Source organism: Euphorbia lathyris, chromosome 3 (assembly GCF_963576675.1).
Source record: "Euphorbia lathyris chromosome 3, ddEupLath1.1, whole genome shotgun sequence".
NCBI lineage: Eukaryota > Viridiplantae > Streptophyta > Magnoliopsida > Malpighiales > Euphorbiaceae > Euphorbia > Euphorbia lathyris.
The window spans coordinates 73,889,232-73,898,904 of record NC_088912.1 but is presented as its reverse complement, the minus strand read 5'-3'; positions in this window follow the sequence as shown (position 1 = coordinate 73,898,904).

Sequence of the window (9,673 nt, the reverse complement as noted above, 5' to 3'; positions counted from 1 at the left end):
ATCTTCCAACGAGTCATAACTATAAAAAAACATAAAAGAAATCATCTTACGAACACAAATCATTTTAATGTATATAATAAAAAAACACATCTTTGATATGGAAATCTCCAAAAAATCATTTCCCGTGTTCTGCAATTTTTATAAAATATTGCATAATTTCTTGATAGTTAAAAACATTTTCTTTGAATTTAAAATAATTTTGGCATAAAAAATTTAAAATAAATATTTTTTCCTTCCAAAAATTAAACAAAATAAAGCGAAAATCAGAAAAATTGCAAAAAATAGGGTCTCGAAAAATTGGTAATAAAAAACCACCGGACGGCCTCTTACGCACCGACACGCGCCTTTCATGCACTCAGCACGTTGGATCCACATCCAGCGATTGGATGGATGGTGCCATACATCATAGCATGATTGCCACAAGTGGCGCATGTGATACGCACGTTACATCGTAGCACGATTGGATGGTGCCATACATCATAGCACGATACATGGCGAGAGGCTACTTTTTGGAGCGCATGTGATACGCACGTTGTCTTCCCATCACCTTTTCCTCTTGAAACTTTTTCTAGTCTAGGGTTTTTGGGATCTCAAGTCACGATGGTGAAGCCCGTTTTGTCCAATCGAAGAACAAAAACTAGAGTTTAAGAGTCACACACTCTTTATTGAGACTGAAATTAATACTATTCTGAACCAGAATCCCTAAATTGCAAAAACATTGTGTTTCACGCGGTTACATATATATTAATTATAGCACATAAAAAGTAGTTTTATAAACACATATATTAATTAAGACTAATTTTTTCTTACCCTACACACATTCCCTTCACCAATTATTCATTGAAAATCATTACAATTAACCTCGGGAGTTGTTTTGAGTAAAATACTCTAAGGCATAATAACTAGTTGTTCACTATTGTCCTAAATAAGAAAACAATTCAAGCACTGTTTTTTCAATCTTTCTAAAGAAAGAGGAGCAGAATGTATATTAAAAAAATAACAGAATAACTGCTCTTCTTAAATGTATACATGCTTGTTGGACACATTTGTTCCCTCCAAACGAAAATGAATGTTCACTCAATAACTCAACAACTACCTTTCACCCAAAATGTTTTCACTTCCATATCCTAATACCCTAACCCAGTTACAACCCTTTCAGGACCTTTAGATTATGTTTTGTCAGTTATGGACTGCTTTATTTGGATCGATTTGCAAAGTCATAATCTTTTCTGTGCTTGCATAGCTGTTTGAGAGCTTAAACACTTAACCTTTAAATATCAAACACTATGAGTGAGGAAGAGTGTCCCATTAGCAATTGCTTTGTGATCAAATTGCACTTCATGCTAAATATTTCAGATTTAAATTCTTGTTGACCTAATCAGTTTTTAGTTCTTTTCTTTGACTCGAACTTCGAATAATCTCAGTAATTGAAGCATGAATAAATTCTACTACTTATGGTTTGCTGCTGTATTTGTTCTATATCATCTTTATTATTTCTCTTTGAACAATTGTTATCCGTTCTATTTTGCTTGAGGACAAGCAAATGTCTAAGTTGGGGGGTAATTTGATACGAGCATATTTGACTAGATTTATGGGCAAGAACATTAATGGAGAAGATCATAAAAGACCAAGTTTGTAGCCAATATCCAAGTTGCAAATAGATATTCTGACAAAACAGTCAAAGTCAAGCAAACAGTTGTGCAAACGGATCAAACACCCTATTTCTGTCCAGATTCGGGTCAAAAAGTGGATATCCAAACTACAAATATCTATTTTGACAAAACAACCAAATTCAAGCAAACAGTTGTGCAAAAGGACGAACAACCTGTTTCCGTCCAGATTCGGGTCAAAAAGTTGGTAAACGGGTTTACACGCGGATCCAGCGTTTGCAAAAGAGATAAGAAGTGACATACAGTTGTATTCAACCATCTTTGACCATTCTAAGACATCTTTATAATCCAATGGCTAAGGTTAGTTGATTTTACTGTTCAAACAGATGTTTTCCTGTTTTACCCTTTTAACCTAGATTAACTTTTTGTTTTATTATAAATAGAATAATGTTTCTACTTTGCAAGGATCTTATCATCTTCTATCTCCAGCCACATTCTCTTTAGAGACCTTTTTTTATGGTGTTCGAGGTTGTTCCCTCATGAAAATGAGGGAACAGCTTCCTTAGCAAGCTTGGCCAGCTTGGGCTGGTGGTAGTAAGTATTTCTATCCCATTATTTAATGAAGAATGTTTATCTTGAATGGTTTTTGATGGGATTTTAATGCTTAGATCTGATCAATTTATGTTTAAGTGATGAAAGATGACATGAGAGTGCTCTTGAATCTTGGAACCACCTATTTGCATGTATCGCTAGGGATGGATATGCGAATAGCCACGCATTGGAGTTTTCATTTATGAAATGCTTTTTAGAACTTAATGCTTGGGTATAAATAGTGCAAGGAGACTTGGTTGTTTGTATTCTTGGTATCTTTAGAGTATAAGAGACCGGATCTTAGTGATTTTAGGAAGAAAGATACCCGGACCTAATTCGTTAACATTCTTATTGAATAGGGATAAAATATGTACTGACCACCTGTTTTGTGTTTGTGCTAATCTTGTTATTTTTTATATAAGTATTTATTTACTATTTTTAGTATAAAAATCTCATAAAACCAACTTTAAATATATTTTGTACACTCAAACAACTGTTAAGGTAATATTTCACATAGTTTCCATCTCAATTCCTGTGGAATACGACACTTGGCTTACTCTTGCTACATCCGACCTAGTACACTTGCTAGCGTCCATATTATACACACCAGTTATCTACACGTACTAGGATGTGTGGCAGAAATGCTAGAACTGGGAACGTCTTCGCGAGAAGTTGTGTTCGTTGGACCTGCTAAAGCTTGTTGCGTTAGCCGTCTGTCCCTCAAGCTTGATCTACGACCTATGGTTCTGGTCCCCGGCTACATCAGGCGCGTATACGGTTATGGGGGTAGGAGTTGTTGGGTGATCCGGTCCTGATTGCTAGCACATACATTTGGAAAATCATTTGGCAGAATCAGGTTCCGGAGAAAATCAAAAGCTTCATTTGGCTGGTTGCCCATGGTTTGATAATTGGCAATGTGAAACGTGTGCGACATCGTCTAACAAACTCCGTGGTGTGTGCAGAATGCTCGTTTGACGAAACAGAATTACATGTTCTAGGGGATTGTACGATGGATTTGACTTATTGGTCAAGACTTGTTCCGCTGCGTTACTGTCCTGCATTTTTTGCGGGTAACCTATCAACATGGCTATATCAGAATTTGAGTGCGGATGAGACTGTTCGGAATGTTCCATGGCTCGTCATGTTTGCATTTGTTATTTTGTGGATATGGAAGTGGAGAAATGAGTGTTTAATTGGAATTCTCAGCTGAGGTACATTATTGATCATGTGGTGCGCTATTGTGAAGAATTTACTCGGGTTCATGGTGCTATGGTTGATATTCGATTGGACGTCAACTGGAGTATCTGGATCCATTGGCACCCGTAGGAGGAGGGATGTGTCAAGGTTAACACGAATGGAGCCTATAGAGGGAATTATGGGCTTGCTTCGGGCGGGGGTCTGATTAAGGATGTGAATGGTCTTTGGGTAGGCGAGTTTGGAGCCAACATTGGCTATTGTAGAGCTTCTCTAACTGAACTTTGGGAACTATATTTTGGTCTCGGCCTGGCTTGGGAGAAGGGGTTTAGAAGCACAATCATGGAGATTGATTCAAGAACCGTGCTTCATCTGATAACTAGTGTGGTTGATTCATTATCCATACTGATACTTTGTTGTAAGGAGATAGAGATAGAGATTGGATTGTTGTGTTTGTGCATGCCTATAGAGAAGGTAATCATGTTGTTGACTGGTTGACTAATTTCGTAGGTTCTAGTCCATTGGGTTATCATAAGTATGATGTGCCCTCTGCAGGTCTTTAGGGAATCCTTTCATATGATTGTCGGGATTGGTTATTAACAGATTTGTCGGTTCTAAAATTTTCTTATTTTTCAATGATTTTTGCTTTTTTTCTTTCTTATGCTTTTGGGATTTTAGCCTTCTATGTTTACAATAAAAAAAATAAAAAATAAAAAAAATTAACGTAGCATATATATGAAATTGTTATTTAAGTCATTCAAGAAAATAAAATAAAAAGATAATGCATGGTACAACAAAAATAAAAATTAAGGGGTCTTTCCTGTAATTGAAATATAACAGCCTAAATATATAAAGGGTAATTAATTTATTAGTCCCTATATTTTGATAAAACAGACTGTTTAGTCCCTGTATTTTAAAAACACACGGTAAAGTTCCTAACGTTTTTTTCTGTGAACTGTTTAGTCCCTAACGTTTTTCTCGATGAACTGTTTAGTCCCTGCTGTTAGACTCTCATGAAGATTCTGTTAGTCAATTTGGATTTGCATTCTTCTTTTCCTTTATTTTCCTTTCTTTTAAACTCTAATGCATCTGAAATCAACTTTGAGTGTTCTTCTTCTTGATTTTCTTCTTAATCGTTCAAATTCGTAAGCATTGGATCTGTTCTTTTTCTTGTTACAAATAGCGTCTTCTTCTAAATTGGATTTTCTCTTCTGAAGTTTGAAGGTAAATAATAAAGGGTAATTAATATAGAGACTAATAAATTAATTACCCATATATAAAATGCGGGGTGTTACCTCGCACAGATTTGGCATGGTACCGCTACTATGCATATAGAGATTATGAAATTAAAAGGTCTAAGTCAAGATTTGGAATATCTTTTTTTAAATTTAAAAATAATTCATATGTTCAAAATTCAATCAACTCAGTAGATAATTTGATAACGTTCTTAATTAAATTTTCTTAGAATGTATAATTAGTTCTGTAAATAAAGAATATCGCCGGTCAAAGATTAGTGTATATATATTCATATAAGTCCGGCAATAACAATGATTTAAGTTTGGAATAATAATAAATTAATAAACCAATCCAGAATAACGTTCAAAGTATACATATTGATATTTGAAATAAGTAATGTGCTCAAAAATCAAAGTAAGACTTCCACACACACAGTATTACATTAGATAATATAGAAAAATTAACGCATGAAATGAATTAGATCGATATAAGATATACAAGAAATGTAAAATGACTTAATTAACGAGTAAGTAAAGAAAATTATAGGTAAGTATACAATCAATTTTAATTAATTAAAGAGTATAAAAAAAGAAGAGATAGAAGTCATCACCTATTCACCGTGACATAAGAGAGATTTAGAAAAGGCTTAATACATCATTTGCCCCTTGAATTTCTCCAAAATAGTTGATTGGCCCCCTGATAGCCTCCTGAACTTATATAAAATGTTCAGTTAGCCTCCTGAACTTGCATAAAATGTAATCAATTAATCATTCGGTGGTAAAAAAGTAAGTTAAATGTGGAATATATGTTGCACGCATCTTAAAAAAGTAAAACGACTAAGATCGGGGTATGCGATTATAATATTAGAAAAGAAAATGTTTTATAGTTGAATAAGTAAGAAATTCTTTTTTAACATGTTTTAATATATTTTGTGAAGTATGTAATAACATTCTAAGGCACTCGTAACATATCTTCTGCATTTGATTTATTTTTTTACAACCGAATGATTAATTAATTACATTTTACGCAAGTTCAAGGGGCTAACTGAACATTTTATGCAAGTTCAGAGGACTGTCGAGACATTTTGAAAGTTTAGGGGGGCAATCAACTATTTTGGACAAGTTCACGGGGCAAATGGTGTATTAAGCCTTTAGAAAATTATAGGTAAGTCTAATTAATTAAAGAGTATAAAAAATTATAGATTGGCTGTATTTAAATATAAGAATTATGAAAACAAAGGTATTTTACCGCTACTACGACGTGCATATTTCATAGGGTAAAGTTCAAATAAAACCCCTGTGGTTTCACTAATTTTCAGATAAAGGATTATGATTTACTTTTTGTCAAAACGAGGATTAAAGTTTCACACTTTTAATAATGCTATTAAAACTATCTTTAACGACCTGAAAATGAAAATTTTCAAGAATTAAAATTATTCAATGCCATATTTTCTATGGAACTACATTTTCGATTTTAGAAAATCATCTTTTTTGAAACTTTCTCTCTCTAAACATTATCTTTCTCTCTCTTTACCAACTATCATCTTAATAATCTCGAAATAAAAAAGTTGAAGAATTAAAGTTGCTTAGAATATTAGTAGTTTTTAAAATATGTCATTTTTGAAGTCGTCAACGGTGATTTTAATAGTATCAAATCCTTATTTTGCTAAATTTGAAAACCTCAATCCTCGTTTTGACAAAAAGTAAACCACAATCCTTTATCTGAAAATTAATGAAACCACACGGGTTTTATTTAAACTTTACCCTATTTCATATATATGTGTTGGGATTGTGAAATTGAAAGGTGAACTACAACATTTGAATATCTCGATTTAATATTCAATCAGTCAATTAGATAATGTGTTAATGTATTGGTATTTAATTAAGTTTTTCTTTATAATTTATAATTAATTTACTTGGAATAAATAATAATGCCGGTCAAATCTTAGTATAAATAATAAATATTTATGGATAGAGTATGGAGAAAATATAAATAAACAAAGAAAACAGTCAAAGAAACTTATATATAGCTGCTGTATATAGTCCATAAATTGTGCATATAATATTAGATAGTTTTTTTTTTTTTTTTTTGAGAACGTTATATTAGATAGTTTTTCTATTTTTAAGAGGCTTAACACATCATTTTACCATTCATCTATTAAAAAATTTATCATTTGGTTTGACCTATTATTTGGTCGTATTTGGCACCTGATCTATCATCATTAGTGAAATTTCACCCAATTTATATTAATACTTAACAGAATTGTAATCTCATTGACAAATAATGATATTTCGACACTTGAATTTGACAAGTAATATTTCTTAATTTTTTTTACCACATTATGTTGAAATAATTAATTAGATTAAAAAAAATTCTAAACTAAACCCTATTATGTTCAAGTGTCAAAATATTGTTACTCATCAATGAGATAACGATTCGGTTAACTTTTAAAAAAAATTTGGTGAAATTTCACGAATTGTGATAAAAATGGGCCAAATATAACCAAATACAGTTAAATGACCAAATGGCAAAATTTTAGATAAGTCAGAGATCTAATAGTACTGTAAACCTTTTTAAAGACATATTATAATGTCTTTAAATTTTGACAAACTACCTATTTAGTTTATCCATCTATAAATTTTATAAAAAATGATAAGTATACCTTTTCATCACTAATTCATTTTTATATATATTAAATTAAGTTTTATATAATTTTATTTACTATATTAATACAAGAGTAAAAAATAACATTATTTAATGAATTTTAGTTAAAAATAGATAACTAATTTTGAGAAAGAAAATAGTATTTTAATTTAGATAGAGACTGTAGTTACTTTGTTTTATATTTTTTATATAATATTTATTTCATATGATATCGTTATATATGCACTATTAAATTAATTAGTAATTAATTAAATAAAACATAAGTTACATAGCCATTAATGTTTTTTAAACTAATCGATAAAATTAAAATTTATAAAATGATTACTAATTAATGTTAGTACATATTATTTATATATATATATATAATTTTGGGAAAAGTACAAAAATAAACCTTGTGGTTTAGACCATTTTCAAACGTATACTACGTGGTTTAAAAGTTTGCAAACAAGTACATTGAGGTTGATTCCGTTAGCAAACAGGGTCAAAAAAGACTAACGGTGTTAAAAAAGGTGACGTGGCAGTCAAAGTCAAAAAATTAAAAGGATATTTTTGTCATTTCATTTACTTTTAATTTTATTATTGATTTTATTTTAAAAATAATACACTCTACCCAATAACTAAATGACACCTCACTGAATTTCTAAATACTGTACTCTCTTTCTCTCACCTGTCTCTCTTCCTCTTCCGTCAAATACAAATGAGAAAAATAAAGGTAAAGTTTCTGTTTCTCCATCTCTGCAACCGAAGCACCATTACAGAGTATTATAGGTCCGGCCACCGGAATGGCGCATTGAGCGGAGAAATTGAGTAAATCTTCACGAGAGAAGGTAATCGATTATCAGATAAATTTTTCATGGAAGCTATCGAGGAGATAAGGAGATAGGAAGAGGAAATTAAGATCTCCAGAACGGAGAAAATACGACGTGAGCGATGTTATTGACGGAAAGACGCATCTCTGTATTAATACTCCTCCTCCTCCATCCCCATTCTCGTTCCCATTTCGATCTCAATCTCTAAATCAATTTCAACTTCACAATAAAACCTGATCTTCTCTCAAAAATTTGATGTTCTTAGTCTCATTTCTGGCATCGGAAAACCAATAAAAATTGGAATTGTAGGAAATAGAGGCATTGATTGGGAGTTTAGGAAGAAGCCTTGAGGAATGTTGGGGGCGGTGGGTTGGAAAGTGGAGAGAGCAAAGAGGACAAGAGTGAGGAAGAGAAGAAGAGCACAAATAAAGATGGTTGATTGGGTTTTATTAAAAATTGGATTACTGGAGTTAATTCTTTTGTTGATGGTAGGAGTTTAGGAAGACTAAGAATTGAAAGACGAAGCTTTGTGAAAAAACGGTGGTGGAAGCAGAGCCGGCGGTAGAAGAATTGGTTTTAGGGAAGGAGTAACCATTGGAGCTGTAGAAGACATGCATATGTTCGGGAGAAAGCAGGAGACAGATGTGTGAGAAAGATGATAGTTGAGCTGTCAGTAGATGATTGGCTAAGATTTTGAATTTTAAAGATATAATAAATTATGAAATATAAAATAAATGAAAAGACAAAAGTACCCTTTAAATCTTTTGACTTTGACTGCCACCTCATTAGTTTTAACACCGTTAGTCTTTTTTGACCATGTTTGTTAACGGAATCAACCTCAATGTACCAATTTGCAAACTTTTAAACCACGTAGTATACGTTTGAAAATGGTCCAAACCACAAGGTTTATTTTTGTACTTTTCCCTATAATTTATCGAATTGCTCGGTTCGAGGTTCATCAAAAATCTTTTAGGTGGATCCTCTTTCAATCTAAGTTTATGTTTGTTTCCATTTTTCAAAACTACCTTTTTGTCTTTTAATTCTAAACATGAGATAAAAAAAATATTTGGTAAAATTTTGAAATATCTGCTTTTAGCAGAAAAAACAAGTAATATCTACTACTTATCAACAAACGACAAACAGTAAACAGGAACAAGTTAACTAAACAGCTCCTAAGTTTTCTATGTCCAACAGGACTCAAACTCGAACTTTCTAGTTTAAAGGAAGACCTTAACAACTCAAGCCAATATTAATTCGTATAGTAAAAATAATTAAATACTACTATATTATTGGTTTTTTAATATATTGATTTGTCGAATATTATCATACATTAAACTAATTTATGATAAATAGATAAATTTATCATTTTGTTTATAATTATTTATTAAAATATTTTTTAATATATATATATATATATCGAATAAAATTTAGCAATATGTGTCCTAATTTGATTCGGATTAAAGACCAACTCATCCTCAATTTAAAGGATCGAAATCCCAGAGGCAGCAGCTCGAATAGATGTCATACGATGGAAGAAGCTGGTATTTCGATCTCTCTCCTTAAGCCATC